The sequence below is a fragment of the Choloepus didactylus genome, chromosome 8 (assembly GCF_015220235.1).
Source record: "Choloepus didactylus isolate mChoDid1 chromosome 8, mChoDid1.pri, whole genome shotgun sequence".
Lineage (NCBI taxonomy): Eukaryota > Metazoa > Chordata > Mammalia > Pilosa > Megalonychidae > Choloepus > Choloepus didactylus.
This window is the reverse complement of record NC_051314.1, coordinates 60855458-60874664: the sequence shown is the minus strand read 5'-3', so window position 1 is coordinate 60874664 and position 19207 is coordinate 60855458. Positions and strand designations below refer to the sequence as shown.

Genomic DNA, 19207 nt, shown 5'->3' with positions numbered 1-19207 from the left:
AAATGCACCAACGCATGGGAGAATATGCTGGATTTGGTGATTGGCACTACCATGCTTTTTGATGGAGTTCTGAGACCTTATAGAAGTTTACTGAAAGAATAAACTGTTCACTATATGAGAGGCCTTTATATTATATGTGATGAGGAGCCGTTAACCAGTTTTTTCCTATGTGGGAGTAATAATTAGATTTGTGCTTCGATGGAAAATTTTAGACTCCATAATGAATTTATAATTAAAATTACAAGCTTAATGGTGTAGTATATTTTTCATAATTTTGAAGGATTATTTTTCTGCCCATTAAACAAGTTAAGTATTTCGCAATCATATTAGCAGGAATTTTGTTCATTATATGACTTTAAACTCAGTAGTTTGTTTCTTCCAGAGAACTTGCTTGTTGCAATACATATAAATCAGTGCCTGTAGTTAAAAATTTTACTTTAGGGGTTGGAATTTATTAGATAAGTTTTGGAGCAGGCCAAGTTTAAATGTTATTATTTGACATTATTTGCAGGCATGGGATTGAACATTACTTGGATAAATTAGATTCTACCCCCAAAATTTAAATTAGCAATATAATCACTCATAGTAGTCATTAGAAGTGTTTATTTTACAAAACTAAAATTTGCATGTATGTATATGTTACTTAAAATGCTATGTATAACAGTTATGCATTTATTTTCGGTTGCTAGCATTATTTGTTTGTTAATTCTAACATAAAAGAAACCAAAATGAGTGTTTTAATTTAAAAGAATTGATAGTATTTTGATTCTTTGTTCTTTTATTCCCGAGGACTGCAGTTTGAGCAAATTATTACTTTGATAACATGCATTATGTGCCATTTTATCATGGCAAAAGTCAGTACTTCCACCATGACAATTTGGAACTACTCAAGGTGTGTAACTGTTCATTTAGTCCATTTTGGACTGAATAAAATGGAGCTGATTAGTTTAACTATCTTCTATTAGAGATTTATATTGTGCTGGGAATTTTACACAATGTCATTAGTCTCTGAAACTAGACAGCCTGAATTGGAATCACCAGTTCCATCACTAGCTGTATGACTTATCCTTCCTAAACTTGGGGTGATGTAAGCAATGAAGGTTCTTGTGGGTTTTTTGGATGGGCCTTCCTTTAATAGGTATGAGAGTCAGGCATGTGAGAATTTGCCACAATTTATTCCATTATCTGCACTATGCTCTTTTTCATATCAAATTTGTGAATGAAAGCAAGAAGAATGCAGCCTCGCCTTTGGAGTCTAGACATGCTTTCTTTTTTTTTTTTTTACCAGGAATTTTGTTTAGATGACATTCTGCTTAGTATTATGCATAGAATTTTGAGTAACATATAAATAAATCTTAATATTGCTTTTTTTCCAGCATTTGGCGCAGTGCATGGCACATAATAAGCATTAATGATTCTTTGCTAAATGGGGTAAATCTAATGAGAATAGCACTGGCTTAGAAGTCAGACAGACCTTTGTCTACCACTCACACCTTGTCTTATTTTGAGTTGTCTATAGGATGCTTTTTCTCTATGCCTTAGCCTCTTTTTCCTTAAAAATGAATAAAATATCTTCTCCTAGGCATATTTAGAAGGTTGAATATCATTGTGTAAAGCACCTGACAATAGGTTCTTAACAATGTTGGTTCCCATACTTTGCCCCTGTGAAGAATAAATATTCCAAAGTTTTGGAGGAAATTTCAGAGGAAATACTTAATCTGACACCTATCATTTATGTTTTGAAAGTTGAGAAAGTTGGGCCATTTATTTACCTTTGAGTATATGTTTGTCTTTAATGGAGTGATAATATATTATTTTGGAGGAAGTACTACATTTGGATTCTGGTCTCAGCTCCATAAACTTAATTAGCTGTGTGCCTGTGCAAATCAATCACTATCCGAGAGCTTCAGCTTTTTAGCTGTTTATACTTCCTAATGTTGCTGATAGCAAATGAGATTTAAATAAAATCCCAAATACAGTGTTTGGTTAATTGTAGAATAAAGAACTATGATAGTGAATCCTGTTTGTTAGGGGTAGTAATGAAACTAGTAGATTTCTAAGTTGTGTTATTCTTTCATTCATTCATTTATTTTACCTTGTTGTGGTGCTGCTGCATTCATGTGGTTTGCCATTTGTGTATTTTTGTTTAATTAACTGGCTTAATAAACTTCTGGGAGGGGGGAGTTTGGAGAGATTGTTGGGTGGGAAAAAAATGATTCTACTCTATCATAGCAAGCTAGTTAATACTTAGGTGTTTTTGTATGTTGAAACCCTGATAATTCCTGTGTGTAATTATATAGTGGGAAATCTACCTCTTCTTTATTCACTTTCCATTAGTGATAAAAGATCATAAATTTTCTTTGGGTTATTCCCATTTTTTTGTAACTGTATTTGTGGTTGTACTTTCATTGTTAGCCGGATATATTTTTGTGTTCATTGAGCTTATTTTCCCCTACAAATGAAATTAATTTATTATGTAATTAGAACACTGAAGATACTAAGGCAGTGATTTGAAACTGTTGTGTATTCTTTGTGTATGTGTTGTGTATGAACAAAGTGTTTTTGTTTTTGTTTTCTTCCTTCAGTCTGTAAGATCTCTCTTGGGTACTGAGCCTTGTGAAGCATTAAAATAAATACCAAGTAAGGAAAGCAGAATAGTCTAGCTGCAGTAGCAAAGTAAGGAAAGTGAATAACAGAGTAATGAATTTGGAATATGAGTGTTGTGCATTGAAGGGAAAGGCATGCTTTTACTGTCATCCTTGTAAAATCTGGTCACTGATATTATGTACTTGTTAGGTCTGCTAATTATTTAATCTTGTACTGTTATGAAAAAGCTGTTTTCATTTAAAATTCTTTTTCTTTTAAAAACATATACCGAAACCTCTAGAAACGGCAATTCAGCTACCAGAAACACTCAGTTGGGTTGCTCCTCCACTTTTCCGTATTAACCAAGGTAAATAATTTTAAAATTGAACAGACAGCTTACTCATATCAAAATTTATTTTTAAAAATAAACATGTAGAAGAGATACAGATCCTGATCAAGATAAGTCCCCTTATAATTTTTGATGGTTTTGATGATTTATCAGGCATAGCAATATCCTCAGGCACCAAATATTCAGTTATGTCTATAATGTTTACTTTTCTAAGGAAAAGGTAATTTCATTAGCACATTTTAGAAAAGTTTAGAATATTGAAGGCTTTTTAGTACACTGCAATTAACCAGAAGTAACTAGAGAATTCATTCTCTAGAATGGTCTACATCCTAAGCTATATGATTAATAAGGGCTTTATTTTTAATTGTATATGCTAGCCTCAGACAAATATGTACATGTTAAAATGTCAGTACATGACAAAGATACGTATTTTTGCTTTTATAAAATGGAAGACTGTCAGTTTTAACACTGTTTCAGTAATGGCTTATCTGTATTTCTTACTAATTTTCATTTGGCACAGAAAAAGTTAATTTCTCTTATTTCTAACATCTTATTCAATTTAATGCTGTCAGAAGTTTAGATGTGCTTGGAGAACTTCAACTCTGAGATGAATTTTTTTAAAGGGAAGACTCTTCTGGAATGGAAACAATTTCCCTATAATTTATCTATTTTGTAACTTTGGATTCTTGTATATACATAAATATTATTGCAGCATACCAGGGGGGTAATACTGTTATTTATTCGTTTTTAAGCTTTTATATGAAGCAAGTGAAATGTGAGGTCATGTGCTGAAGGAAATCTATGGTAAAAAGTAATAGTAAGCAGCATATGTTTAATCATAGAAAAAGTAGAAAATAAAGATGAAGAAAAAAAGAAAATGAAAAAACGCTTGCAGTCCTGTAACCTAGAGAACTATTAACCAGGGTAAACATTGTTTGTCCTTTTGCATGTGCACACGTGTGTGTGCGTGTATGTTTGAAAGCACTACGTCTCTTTTGTTTTCCCCCCCAGTTATTAAATTAATACAATTTTGATGTATCCACAGATGCAGGAAAATACAAAAAGAAGGGAGAATAAATGCCCAGAGAAAACATCTTGATAACATTTGTGTGATAGAGACATTGGGGAATGCTCACTTATTTGTAACTTGTGTTAAAAAAGAAAACACATATCATGAGCATTTTCCAGTGTAATTTAATATTTATCAACAACATGATTCTTAATGGCTGGAACATAACTTATTTAATGATTCCTTACTACTGAACATTTCATTTTGAATTTTCACTTTTATAAATAGCACTGTTAACGTTCTTGTACCTGAACATTTGTTTGTACAGCTGATTATTTTAAAACATTTCTATAAGTCTGTATTTATTATTTCAGTATAGGAATTTTGGAGTTAGGTAGCTCCAGCACTTAACTAATTACTGTGTCCTTAGGAAAATTACTTTGCCAGTTTTAGTGCCCTCTTGTAAAATAGAGTAACGATGCTTAGCTCAAAGGACTGTAAGGGGTAAATGACAACATCTGTATAACACATAGCATAGTCTGTAGTATACAGGATACCTCACAGAGGCTTTCCCCAGCTACCCTTTCTAAAATAGGCCCCTTCTCCCATAGAACCTGTTGTACTTTAGCCCTAATTTTAAAAATTTTGTCCACCATTCCACTGCTGGATCATCAATAGGGACCAGGTCAGTCTTGTTCTCTAATGTATATTTGAAATTCCATACAAGAGCTGGCAAGTAAATATTTGTTGTATGTATGAAAGGTTATTTTTGAAAGCTTTTTGTATTTACTTTCTTGTTTTCCTGCAGGAAGCCTGTGCCAATGTACATTCTCACCAGCTAGGTGTGAGGCTGTATTTTTGCTTTACTGTCAGTGATACTGAGTTTAAAAAAAGTAAGTTCTAAATTTTGAAGTGTAAACTGATCATTTTTGAAATACACATTTCTTTGATTTCTCCTAAAATTGAAAAGTCATTTATTTATTTGTATTTTACAAGTTTTCTGTTCATATCTTTCATTCTCAATAATAATAATAAGAGAAGTAATCGAGTAAAAGGTTATTATAATCCTGTCTTTGATTCCTACCAAGCATGATTCCATGCTTTCCTGGAAAAGGTAAATAATATTTAACATCACACAAATGTGAGATGGCGTTAACATGCAGAGATACTATAACAAAATTGTCCACAAAGTGGTTTAAACTGGATAAACTAACAACATAGAAGTTTCAGAGAAGTTTTGCCTGATTGAATTGATTGTATCAACACTAAAATGTAACTAAGATAGATTAAATGTTAAAATCAGATTGTGTTTTCACTATTTTCTTATGGATATTCTTTCTGGGGGCTTCAAAATAATTTTGATGTCCACAGATTTATTTGAAAATAATGAGTACTTTACTAGTGGGGCATAGGTAAAGGCAAAAGTAACATTTAATTACTGTATTAGATAATTTCTGTATGCTGTCATTTATTCATTTATTCTCCAAATATTTATTTAACACCTATTATGTGCCAGGCACATAATTCTCTGTTTTGAGGGAATATAAGCAGTGTACAAAACAAATAAAACATATGGTATGGCAGATGGTAGTAAGGGTATGGAGAAAAATAAATCAAGGGAGTATGGAGTATGCATGGGATGCAGATTTAAATAAGTTGGTCAGGGAAGTCCTCCCATAGACGGTGATGTTTGAATGAGTCTGTGGTGAGGGAGCAAATATGAACATATCCAGCAGAAAGGGTTCCAGGTAGGAACAACAAAGAGTCAAAGCTCTGTTAGAGTATTCTTGATTTCTTGTGATTAAAAGATTGCAAGGAAGTCTTGTGGCTAGAGTGGAATAGGTGAGGCAATGATTGGTGGATGAGTGCAGAAATTGTAGGGAACTAGAGGCAGATCAGGAAGGACTTCGTAAACCCTTCTAAGGACTTTGGCTCTGAGTAAAATGATCTCAGAAATACTCTTCATAATTTTCTTTAATAAAGTTAGTGGATTTCATCCCATTTGACAGTTGAATGAACTTCTCTGAGGTCACATAGTAATGGAAGAACTAATTTCTGAAATTATGTCTTTGCCTCTAAAGTCCATGTTTGTTTGTTTGTTACCTTGTTTCTTGCTGTGGTATACTTGTAGAGTCTTTCACTTTTTTTTTTTTTTTTTTTTTTTTAATACCAGGATCCACAGTGTGGATCCAGGGTGAGTGTCCACAAGTGAGTGTGATTTAAAAAAAAGGAAACACAGAAGGCAACACCCTTACTATGCAGTGTGTTTGGGTGTCTTCTATTGTATTCTGTATCATACTTTTTTTTTTTATTGTTGAATATAACATATACATAAAAGTGATAACTTTCCAAGTACAATTTAACAAGTAGTTAGAGAGCAAATTTCAAAGAATATTACAGGTTACAATTCCACAGTTTCAGTTATTTCCTTATATGAAATATATATACACAAAAAGGTAATATCTTTCAAAGTATGATTTAACAAGTAGATATATAGTTCATTTCCAAAGTTATTATGAGTTATGATACCATAATTTCAGTTATTTCCTTATTGTGAAATATAACATATATTTATAAAAAGGTATAGCTTTCAAATTACGATTTAATAAGAGCTATAGAACAAATTTGAAAGGATGCTATGGGTTATAGTTCCACCATTTCAGTTCTTTCCTTCTAACTATGCTAAGACCCTAGCAATTAAGAAAAGGAAAATTATATAAAGATTCAGTATTCATAATCCTTTGTTAAATTCCATCTTATCTGTTGCTACCCCTTTCTCTAGTTTAATCACTTTCCTGATCTTCAGGGATATCTAGGCAGTGACCACCCTAACCTGTTCATGTTGAAAAGGGGTGTCAACTTTGTGAGCAAAGGGGACACATCTAGTTGATGTTCTTGAAGAGAGGCTATTGCCTCTGGGTTTCGGGACTTAAGTGGCATAGGAGCACTCTGAAGGATTTACGTTTCTGATGAATAAACTTAGTGAGTGAAACTTCTGTTGAATCTCAGATAGGAATCTGGGTATTTGTTAAGGTTTTTGGGACTACTGTTGACTTGGGCTTATCATATTATGGTCATTTGGCATTACGTCATACTTTTAAACATAATGGTTTTGACCCACTAAATTGATTTCACAACTCACTGTTGGGATGCAGTCCACAGTTTGTAAAACACTACACTGTACCGTGTTGCAAGTAAAGTAGTTGCATTTTTAATTATATTTCATTTGGAATGCCAGGAGTCCCAAGTTATCTATGGCTCTGAATTAGAATGCTAAGTGTGGCTCTTTTGTTTACTTAAAAAAAAAATCGTATCTATAGAAATAGCTAAGTTTGGAAGCTAAATGTAATGCAATTAGATTATAAAAATGTTTCTGTATATAACACTTGAAATTCTATATGTGATTTAAATCTTTTGCAGATACAACTTAGTAAACAAACTTTAAATGGCTGAATTATATCTTGTAGTAAGAGGACAATTAAGGGCAATTAAGGCTGAGCAAGGTAGCTCTTCTGTTAGTGAGAGAAGTGAAACATTTATTGTAGTAAGACTTTATTTTAAGCAAGTTATTTACTGCTTAAGGCCTTTAGGAAGATTTTTTTATTAACATATATCTCCTATTAAAACCTTGTCTTTTCTCTGGGAAAAGCCCATCATTCTTCATTTTCTTATCCATAGGAACTAATTGATTTTTAAGTCAATTTGTCAAGGAAGTTTACTTATAATACAATGTAAGTATTATATACATTATATAATACTTTTTGATAAGTTTTGATAAATTTTAATAAATGTTTTACAGAACATTCCCATTACCCCCAAAGGTCTCTTGTGCCTCATTCCAGGCATTCTCCCATTTCTGGTACCAGGCAAATCGTAATTTGCTTTCTGTCACCATAGATTAGATTGGTGTTTTTTTCCTAGAGTTTCAAATAACTGGAATAGTACAATATGCATTCTTTTGTGTTTGGCTTCTTTTCTTCAGTGTAATATTTTTGAGATACATCAGTGTTGTTTCATGTGTCAGTAATTAATTTCTTTTAGATGATACTCCATTGTCTAGTGCTACTCTAATTGGTGCCTGAAAAGTGTTTGTTGAATGAATGCATGTGTGGTACGATAAATATCCACCCTGCCACAGTTGTGCTGCATTTCTTTCTCTCCCACGAGGATGCTAAAACCTCTTGTGGATTTTGTGTGTTGCCAGAATTAAATTTGTGTGTAAACTCTGTGAAGAGAAGAGGTATAAAAGCCAGCCAGGTGTAGTGAAAAGTTCAAATATTAGAGTTCAGTGGCCTTGGCATGATTCCTTGTTCTACCATCCAGTACTTTTGAGCAAGTTACTTAACCTTTCTGAACCTTAGTTTTCCTTCTCCAGAAAATGGAGGTAACTGTACTTACTTTGAATGTTTGAAGTATTAGGCAAGGTACTTAACCTTTCTGAAACTTAGTTTCCTCTTCCCTAAAATAAAGGTAACTGAATTCCTTGAATGTTTGAAGTATTGTCAACATTATATATAAAGCTCTCACATTAGGCTCTTGTAAAAATGGTAGTTTAATTTCACAGTGATGGGGGGTGCAGTATCTAGTGTCTGCTTTTATGTACTGACAATATTGGACCTACCCATAGAGCTGCAGTTTATCTTAAATTAATACTCATTGGTGACTTGAAGAAACACGTTTATATTTATTAAAAGTTTCATCTACTGAACTGAATTACCTCTTGGTTAGATTACTTTTAGGTTGTAAAATTATAGGTCTCTGCTAAATAAAATTATAATTCATAAAACTTTTCTTTTTCTAAAAGGGCCCTCATCCCTTATCCCTGTCATTATAAAAGTACTTTTAAAAGTTTGGAAGGCATAGTACAATATAAAGAAGAAAAATGCAGTATTAATCCCACTGCTTCATTATTGGTACATAACTATTTCATACAGTAATGTGCTAGTGGGGAAAAGAGCAACCAGGAAACTGACATTTGAGTCAGGTTCTATAGTAGGTGCTTTTCATATGCCATTATTCATTCATTGATTCGGCAAATTTTAATTCAATGCCTGGTAGGTACTAGATGCTCTTCTAGTTCCTGAGGGTATATCTTAAATTTGTAGGCTTTTGAGATCATTATTATGTTTAATCCCTATCTGGCTTTAGTGCCTGGTACTTAAGTAGTATATATATGTTGAGTACATTAATAATTTCTTTTAGACCTTGGGGCTGAGGAAAGTTAATGTAGTTTTTAGCAATTTAAATTGATAGTGAATGCTTGTGAACAGCAGATAGTTTTAAACTTTAACAAATAACCTTAGTTTTAAACTTAAATAACTTAAAGGTTGTTAAAGATTATGCTTTGACCTTAAACAGATGCGGTTTTAAATGACCTAATTATGCTTTTATCAAATTAGACTTTACCATTGGGGGAATTTTTTTTTAAATGTTTGGGGAACAATAGGTTTCACTGCTTGTATATGATAAATTTAGAATAATATACAAAATTTTTAAAGGGTATCTTTTGGCGTTTTTTTTTTTTTCCCCCAGTACCAAAACTTTGTTTGCCTTTTTGTCACATTTTTTTCCTTGAAATTTACAGGGTAAAAATAATTGATTTATTGGCTTATTGATTACTGGTTAAACCAAACATGCTATGACCAGACATTGAGTAGGAAAAGTTACTAGAAGAAAACAAAAAAAGATAACTCAGTCTAAAAATGTATTATGTAGAACAAATACAAACATGAGATTACTTGGGGTTATAGGTTAAAATGAAAGTGGGACGGATAGTAGAGTAATTTGTGCTTTGAAGTTATAAAAAATGAGTTAACATGAAACTTTGAAAAGATAGTGTTCAGATTTTAATAATTATGGTTGAGTAGAAGCATTTTCATTTGAGCTTAGTTGTTCTTAGTTTTGAGTGTCTTAGATGCTAAAGGAAGGGTGAAGGTAGAAGTCCATGAGTTATTTCACTATTTAAAATAAATCAAATCTAAAGAAAATTGTGTATTTAGTTGGGGTAAGACTGAACAGGCAAATTAAAAGTAATGTTCTTGACTTTTCATAAAAACATGTCACCTTATGGTAATAGGCATCATTGTTAGATTAGAATTCCTTGTTGGTAGCTACATGTATTTAATAAAAAATATAAAAAAATATATTTTTTAATGAAGAGATAAGAGGAAAATATTTTTAAAGAGTTCTCATTGAACAGGTGAGCCTTTAGCCTTTTTTTCCACCTTTATTGGTATAGTTGGTACCATATGCTTCTGGTGACATATCAGTTATAACCTCAGAAGGGTCATCTATGTTTGCTTTTATCTAATTTATCTCTTGCCAGTCCTCCCCTCAATATCATAATGTCTTCCATATGGCATAGCATTTGTCACTATCATAAATCATTTCTGTTAATTACTTGTAACTAGAATGAAATTCCATGGGAGCAACTACCTTGTCTCCCTTATTTTTATTTAGTACCTTGCTTGTAACTCTAGCACCTAAAACAGTTACATACTCCCCCCCCCCCCCCCCCCCCCCCAGTGTATGAAGGATCCACTTTTCCCATGTCTTCACCATCACTTGTTATTGTTGTTTGGATTATGGCCATTTTAGCAGGTTTGAGGTGATATTTCACTGCAGTTTTAATTTGGCTTTCTGTAATGACGAATGGGAATCTGCTTATCATTCATTATCTAATAACAAAATCCCACAGGGATTTTGAATGAAATTATGCAAAATCTATAAATCAACTTTGTCCCCATTTTTCTACTCTTCCATCCATATACTGGATAAAGGGAGTGCAGTCCACAGGGTTTTCACAATTAGAAGGTCACCCCATGTAAGCTACATAGTTATACAATTGTCTTCAAAAGTTAAGGCTGCTTGGTTGCAGTTTGATAGTTTCAGGTATTTACTTCTAGCTATTCCAATACACTAAAACCTAAAAAGGGATATCTATATAGTGCATAGGAATGCCCTCCAGAGAGACCTCTAGGCTCCATTTGAAATCTCTCAGTTACTGAAACTTTAATTTATTTCATTTCACTTCCCCTTTTTGGTCAAGAAGGTTTTCTCAATCCCATGATGCTGGTCCATATTCAACCCCAGGAGTCAAATCCTGTGTTGCCAGGGAGATTTACACCCCTGGGAGTCAGGTCCCATGTAGAGGGGAGGGCAGTGAATTCACCTGCCAAGTTGGCTTAGGTAGAGAGAGAGGGCTACATCTGAGCAACAAAGAAGTACTCTTGGGGAGACTCTTAGTCACAATTATAAATAGTCTTAGCCTTTCCTTTGCAGTAACAAGCTTCATAAGGGCAGCCCCAATATCGAGGGCTCTTCATACTAAATTGTCAGTCCTCAATGTTTGTGAGAATATCAGTAATAACCCAGGTGGGGATGTCCAACATTTCCACATTTTCCCCCAGCTCCTCAGGGTGGACCCTGCATATGTGTTTTTTTTTTTTTTTTTTTGTTAAATATGTCACTCATGTAATCTTCACAAGGACCTTGTAAGGTAGGTATTAGACAGCAAGTTGTATTAGATTGATCCTGTTTCATCTTTTTTTTTTAATCTTCATTTTATTGAGATATATTCACATACCACGCAGTCATACAAAACAAATCGTACATTCAGTTGTTCACAGTACCTTTACATAGTTGTACATTCATCACCTAAATCAATCCCTGACACCTTCATTAGCACACACACAAAAATAATAAGAATAATAATTAAAGTGAAAAAGAGCAATTGAAGTAAAAAACAACACTCGGTACCTTTGTCTGTTTGTTTGTTTGTTTCCTTCCCCTATTTTTCTACTCATCCATCCATAAACTAGACAAAGTGGAGTGTGGTCCTTATGGTTTTCCCAATCCCATTGTCACCCCTCATAAGCTACATTTTTATACAACTGTCTTCGAGATTCATGGGTTCTGGGTTGTAGTTTGATAGTTTCAGGTATCCACCACCAGCTACCCCAATTCTTTAGAACCTAAAAAGGGTTGTCTAAATTGTGCGTAAGAGTGCCCACCAGAGTGAACTCTCGGCTCCTTTTGGAATCTCTCTGCCACTGAAGCTTATTTCATTTCCTTTCACATCCCCCTTTTGGTCAAGAAGATGTTCTCCGTCCCACGATGCCGGGTCTACATTCCTCCCTGGGAGTCATATTCCACGTTGCCAGGGAGATTCACTCCCCTGGGTGTCTGATCCCACGTAGTGGGGAGGGCAGTGATTTCACCTTTCAAGTTGGCTTAGCTAGAGAGAGAGGGCCACATTTGAGCAACAAAGAGGCATTCGGGAGGAGGCTGTTAGGCACAATTATAGGGAGGCCTAGCCTCTCCTTTGCAGCAACCAACTTCCCAAGGGTAAAACCTACGGTAGAGGGCTCAACCCATCAAACCACCAGTTCCCTATGTCTGTGGTCATGTTAGCAGCCATTGAGGTGGGGTAGGCCAATACCCCTGCATTCTCCACAGGCTACTCAAGGGGGCAGTACATATTTTTTTCCCTTTTTTTTTTTTAACCTTTTTTTCCTTTTTAAATCAACTGTATGGAAAAAAAAAATAAAAGGAAAACATACAATAAAAGAACATTTCAAAGAGACCATAACAAGGGAGTAAGAAAAAGACAACTAACCTAAGATAACTGCTTTACTTCCAACCTGTTCCTACTTTACCCCAAGAAAGTTGCCTAATATAGCAACATTTCTGTGAACTTGCTCCTACTATATCCATCAGAAATTAACACACCATAGTCATTCCTGGGCATCCCCAGAACGTTAAATAGCATATCTGTTCTTCTTGGATTACTGTTCCCCCTTCCTTAATTGCTCTCTATTGCTAGTTCCCCTACATTCTGCATTATAAACCATTCGTTTTACATTTTTCAAAGTTCACATTAGTGGTAGCATATAATATTTCTCTTTCTGTGCCTGGCTTATTTCACTCAGCATTATGTCTTCAAGGTTTATCCATGTTGTCATATGTTTCACGAGGTCGTTCCTTCTTACTGCTGTTTAGTATTCCATCGCGTGTATATACCACATTTTATTTATCCACTCATCTGTTGAAGGACATTTGGGTTGTTTCCATCTCTTGGCAATTGTGAATAATGCTGCTATGAACATTGGCGTGCAGATATCTGTTCGTGTCACTGCTTTGCGATCTTCCGGGTATATACCGAGAAGTGCAATCACTGGATCGAATGGTAACTCTATATCTAGTTTTCTAAGGAACTGCCCGACTGACTTCCAGAGTGGCTGAACCATTATACAGTCCCACCAACAATGAATAAGAGTTCCAATTTCTCCATATCCCCTCCAGCATTTGTAGTTTCCTGTTTGTTTAATGGCAGCCACTCTGATAGGTGTGAGATGGTATCTCATTATGGTCTTAATTTGCATCTCTCTAATAGCTAGTGAAGCTGAGCATTTTTTCATGTGTTTCTTGGCCATTTGTATTTCCTCTTCAGAGAACTGTCTTTTCATATCTTTTGCCCATTTTATAATTGGGCTGTCTGTACTATTGTCATTGAGTTGTAGGATTTCTTTATATATGCAAGATATCAGTCTTTTGTCAGATACATGGTTTCCCAAAATTTTTTCCCATTGAGTTGGCTGCCTCTTTACCTTTTTGAGAAATTCCTTTGAGGTGCAGAAACTTCTAAGCTTGAGGAGTTCCCATTTATCTATTTTCTCTTTTGTTGCTTGTGCTTTGGGTGTAAAGTCTAGGAAGTGGCCGCCTAATACAAGGTCTTGAAGATGTTTTCCTACATTATCTTCTAGGAGTTTTATGGTACTTTCTTTTATATTGAGATCTTTCGTCCATTTTGAGTTAATTTTTGTGTAGGGGGTGAGGTAGGGGTCCTCTTTCTTTCTTTTGGATATGGATATCCAACTCTCCCAGCCCCATTTGTTGAATAGACCATTATGACTCAGTTCAGTGACTTTGGGGGCCTTATCAAAGATCAGTCGGCCATACATCTGAGGGTCTATCTCTGAATTCTCAATTCGATTCCATTGATCTATATGTCTGTCTTTGTGCCAGTACCATGCTGTTTTGACAACTGTGGCTTTATAATAAGCTTCAAAGTCAGGGAGTGTAAGTCCTCCCACTTGGTTTTTCTTTTTTAGAGTGTCTTTAGCAATTCGAGGCATCTTCTCTTTCCAAATAAATTTGATAACTAGTTTTTCCAAGTCTGCAAAGTAGGTTGTTGGAATTTTGATTGGGATTGCATTGAATGTGTAGATGAGTTTGGGTAGAATTGACATCTTAATGACATTTAGCCTTCCTATCCATGAACATGGAATATTTTTCGATCTTTTAAGGTCTCCTATTTCTTTTAGTAGAGTTACGTAGTTTTCTTTGTATAGGTCTTTTACATCTTTGGTTAAGTTTATTCCTAGGTACTTGATTTTTTTAGTTGCTATTGAAAATGGTATCTTTTTCTTGAGTGTCTCTTCAGTTTGTTCATTTCTTTAGTTCTTTGAGTAGCTGCTCTAGGTGCTGTGTCTCTTCTGATCTTTTGATTCGGGTGCTTGGGCTTGGGTTATCCATATCGTCTGGTTTTTTCATATGCTTTATAATTTTCTGTTGTTTTTGGCCTCGTGGCATTTGCTGAACTTGATAGGGTTCTTTTAGGATTGGTAGACCAACTGAATTCCTTATCTCTAATTTATCAGAGCTACAGCTTCGTGGGGTTCACTTTCTCTAAGTAACCAGCAGGTGGCGTCCACGAGCCACCTGTTCTCCACAAGCCAGTTCTCCCCTGCTTAGCCTTTGTGGTGAGTGGGGGAGTGAGTCTTGTGGGGTCCAACTGGTGTACCAAGCTTGCATGTGTAGTTGGTGTTGCCCGCCCTGTATATGGGGCGTTTCTGCGCAGTCAGGGAGGGGGGGGGTGGCTCTAACAATCAAATCTCCCTGGTGATCCTGGAGTTTTAAAGCTGCTGCAATAGTCTAATCCTTCAGTTCAGTCCTGCCACAGTTTGTCTCTGCCACTGACCCACAAGTCCTTGGTATTGGCGTATGGCTCCTGAGACTTGCAAGTGGGTCCCTCTTCCAGGCCGTGCACCCCCTGGTCCTCTGTTGAGGGATGACTGTGCTATGTCACAGGTGAGTGCCGTCCCCCCAGGGCGGTTCTTGGCTGCTAGGCTGTGTAGGGAGGCTCCCAGTCTGCTGAAATGATGGCTATATGGGGCTTTGTTAATTCACACTGCTCCACCCTCCGAACTCTGGGACAATCAGCTGAGGTTGCAGGGAAGGCTAATGTCCATGCCCAGTTTTGTGGAGTGTGCCTGTTATTTGAAGCACTTCTGTCACACTGGGTTGTGTGGGGCAGCTCTGGGCTATGGGGCTGGCGATGGGCAGGAGTGTTTCCTGTCCACCAGGATGATGGCTGTGAGCGGACACCCCCCTTTTCTTGGGAAGTTGTGGTGTTTAGTGAAATTTCTCAGCCACTGGATTATTGCCTTTGTCTCAGAGCTCTCTTAGTTCTGCTCTTGTCTTGACCTGCCCAAATTGCAAGTCTTTGAAGCTTTCTGTATTGGGCTTCCTAGAGTAATTGTTTTAGAAAAAGAAAAAAGGATTAAAAAAAGAAAAAAAAGGGCCCTCCTCACAGATCTAATGGGTTATTGAAATGCTAAGAGACAAAGCAATTAGGGCCATTAAGGAAAGTTCCACAGGGCAGAGAGATCAGCTTTTCTTCGGGATTTGCATATGAGCCTGAGGGCCTGAGCTCTGCCCTTCCCCTTTCTGTGTTCACCAGAACTCCAAAAATCCTCCGCTTTTATTTTGGAGTTTTTCGTGCTGTTTTTTTCTATGTGTGTCTGCTCTCTGCTGTGCTGGCTGCTCTCAGATTCTCTGGTGTCTGGTCTCAGTCTGTCTATGGTTGGAGTTTGGATCAGTAGAATGAGTTTCCGATAAGGGCTGCCACTGCAGTTCTCCCTTCTCCTTCCCGGAACTGACAGCCCCTCCTCCCATGGGACTGAGCCTGGCAGGGAGGGGCGCGGGTCCCCTGGCCGCAAAAACTTACAGATTTCGCTGATCTCAGCAGTTCCACATTTTCATGAGTGTTGTACGAAGTATGCCCAAAGTCAGATTGCTCTGTGGTGTCCAGTCCACGCAGTTCCTGGCTTTCTGCCTACTTTCCTGGAGGAGTAACTAAAACATACAGCTCACCAGTCTGCCATCTTGCCCCGCCTCCCTGCATATGTGTTTTTAATATCTGCCCAGATTACTTTGGAATGTATTGCTATTTCACACTAACCTGTACACATCTACCAGATCTCACTTCCTTTTCAAAGTTTTGTGTAATTATGGTGGTTGAATAAACTGACTGTACAACTTAAATTATTTGGTGTGCTGTAGAAGATATATATCCTGCACCAAATAAACATCTCTTCCATTGGTCTCACACAGAAGTTGAAGTTTTAAAACACAAGCAGTATCATCCTTTGCCCTTTGGCCTGATTTGCCTTACTCCTAACCAGATCTGATTCATTCCTATCTCTGATTGAAGACTGGAATTTTTTTCAGCTTTATTAACAGTTGCTGTATGTGCTAATACTGACATTCATATCTGTGGAGCTCTAGCTCTTAGTTTCAGGTGTCACACAGATACCCAAAGTTCCAGAGACTGATCAGGTTATACACAAAGGGGTCAGCATCTCAGACTTTGGAGCTGGCCATTACAATTCAGGAATAGATGTGACTGCTGTAAGAGCTTACAATCCAGGGACCATTACAGTAAGCATTCCCCTGATAAGCTGTGCTGTAAGATTCAATTCTGAGTTTATGCATTGTAGTTAGTCCATATTGGTGTGGTGTTACAATGTTTGTCCTCTCCTTTCTGGCCTACTTCACTCAAAATGCTGTCTACAGGATCCATTCACCTCATTGAGTGTCTCACAGCTTCACTCCTTCTCACAGTTGCTCAGTATTCCATTGTTTGCATACACCACGGTTCACCATTCTGTTCATCAGCTGATGTACCCTTAGGCCACCTCCACCCATTGCAAATCTTGAATACTGCCTCCATAAACACCAGTGTGCAAATGTCCATTCATGTCCCTTCTCTCACGTCTTCCTACTACATACCCTGTAATGAGGTTGCAGGACCTTATGGCACCCACATACTTAGCTTCTTGTGGCACACCACACTGTCCTCCAGATAGGCTACACCATTCTACCTCCTCAGCAACATGAGTGCGTGTTGAATTTTGTCAAATTTTTCTGTATCACTTGATAAGATCACTTGGTTTTTCTTTAATTTAATATGGTGGGTTACTTGATTGACATGTTGTTTTGTGACAGCTTTATAGAATTATAATTCACATGTCATGAAATTTGTCCATTAAAAATGTACAAAATTGAATTGGTCTTTAATATGTCACAGAACTGTGCAGCCATCCCCACAATCAATTTGAGAACATTTTCATCACCCCAAATAAAACCCCTAACCATTAGTAATCCCTCCACATTTCCTCCCAGGCCCTCACCCCAGCTGTAGGCAACCATGAATCTACCTTCTGTCTCTATATGTTTGTCTGTCCGGCAGATTTCATATAAATGCAATACGTGGGCTTTTGTGGCTGTTTTCTTTCACTCAGCATAGTGTTTTCAAAAATCATCCATGTTGAAGCATGTAACACATCTCATTCCTTTATATGGTAGATAATTCCATTGTGGATGTATCACATTTTATTTACCCATTTATTAGTGTATGGACATTTGGATTACTTCCATTTTTTGGCTGTTATTAATATTTGTGTCCAGGTTTTTGTGTATACACATTTTCATTTCTGTAGGGTATATACTTAGGAGTGAAACTGGGCGATAGTGTTGGAATTCTGTTTAAACTTTTGAAGAACTGCCGGACTGTTTTCTGCAACATTTTATATTCCCATCAGCAGTGTGAGAGGGTTCCAATTTTTTCACATCCTGACCATAACTTATATTGTTTTTCTTTTTTATTTTAGCCGTCCTAGTAGGTGTGAAATGGTATGTCATTATGAGTAATGATTTTAAGTACAGTTTCATGTGCTTATTGGTCATTTGTATATATCTTCTTTGGAGAAATGTCTGTTTAGAGCCTTTTGCTATTTTTAAATTGGTTTGTCTTTTTATTGTTGAATTGTAGACATTGTATATTCTAGATAAAAATCCCTAATCAGATATATGATTTTCAAATATTTTCTTTCATTTTATGGGTTGTCTTTCCACTCTTTTGACAGTATCATTTGCAGCACGGAAGTTTTAAATTCTGATGAAGGCTTATGTATTTTTAGTTGCTTGTGCTCTTGCAATCATGTTTAAGATGGCTTTGCCTAACCCAAGGTCACAAAGTTTATGCCTAGGGTTTTCCTCCAAGAGTGTTACAGCTTTAGCTCTTATATTTGTGTTTATGGCCATTTGTTAACTTTTTGTATATGGTGTAAGTAAGTGGTCTAGCTTTAATCTTTTGCATGTGGATATCCAACTGTCCAAGCACCATTTATATTGAAAAGGCTATTCTTTCCCCATTGAATTTTTTGGCATCCTTGTTGAAAAAAAAAATTGACTATAAATGTGCGGGCTTATTTCTGGACTTTGAATTCTATTCCATTGGTCTCTATGCCTAGCTCCATGCCAGGAACACACTCTTGATTACATTGTGAAGTTTTGAAATTGGGAAGTGTGAGTCTTTCAGCTCATTCTTTTCCAAGATTGAATTGGGTTTTCGGAATACCTTTGGATTTCCATATGAATTTTAAGATTAATTTGTGGATTCCTACAAAGATGCCAGGTGGAATTTTGGTAGGGATTTTGTTGAATTTGTAGATCAATTTGGAAAGTATTGCTATCTTTAAAGATTTCTTCTGATCTATGAATACAGGATGTCTTTCTATTTATTTAGTTTTTTAATTTCTTTCAACAGTTTTTTTGTAGATTTAAGAGTATAATTTTTGCACTTCTTTTACTAAACTTTAATAAACACCTCTAAGTGTTTTATTGTCTTTGGTGCTATTATAAATTAAGTTGTTCTCTTAATTTTTGTTTATAGAAGTAATAATTTTTTTGTATATTCATACCCTGCAAACTTGCTGAATTAATTTATTAGTTTTAATAATTTTTTAGTGGCTTCCCCTGGATTTTCTATGTATGAGATCACGTCACCTGCAAATAGAGATAGTTTTACTTCCATGTTTCCAGTCTGGATGCTTGTTATTTTGTTGTCTGTGCTAATTGTCCTGGCTAGAATGTTCAGTATAATGTTGAGTAAAAGCAGTGAAAGTAGACAACCTTTT

The 19207-nt window shown here is 35.9% G+C and overlaps 1 protein-coding gene across 9 annotated transcripts in view; it reads left to right on the top strand.

Moving 5' to 3' along the window:
- The window catches only part of CNOT2 (CCR4-NOT transcription complex subunit 2), a 132151-nt gene that overhangs the window by 8573 nt on the left and 104371 nt on the right, over positions 1-19207 (top strand). For 4 of the 9 annotated variants that reach the window (XM_037846907.1, XM_037846912.1, XM_037846911.1 and 1 more), the window contains exons 1-2: positions 2902-2953; positions 4753-4837. The exons of 4 other annotated variants lie outside the window; for them this stretch is intronic. The gene's annotated coding sequence lies outside the window, so the exon portion shown is untranslated. Of the gene's footprint in view, positions 1-2901; positions 2954-4752; positions 4838-19207 lie in introns of those variants that run through there. One more of the 9 variants, XM_037846908.1, reaches the window with a different exon arrangement.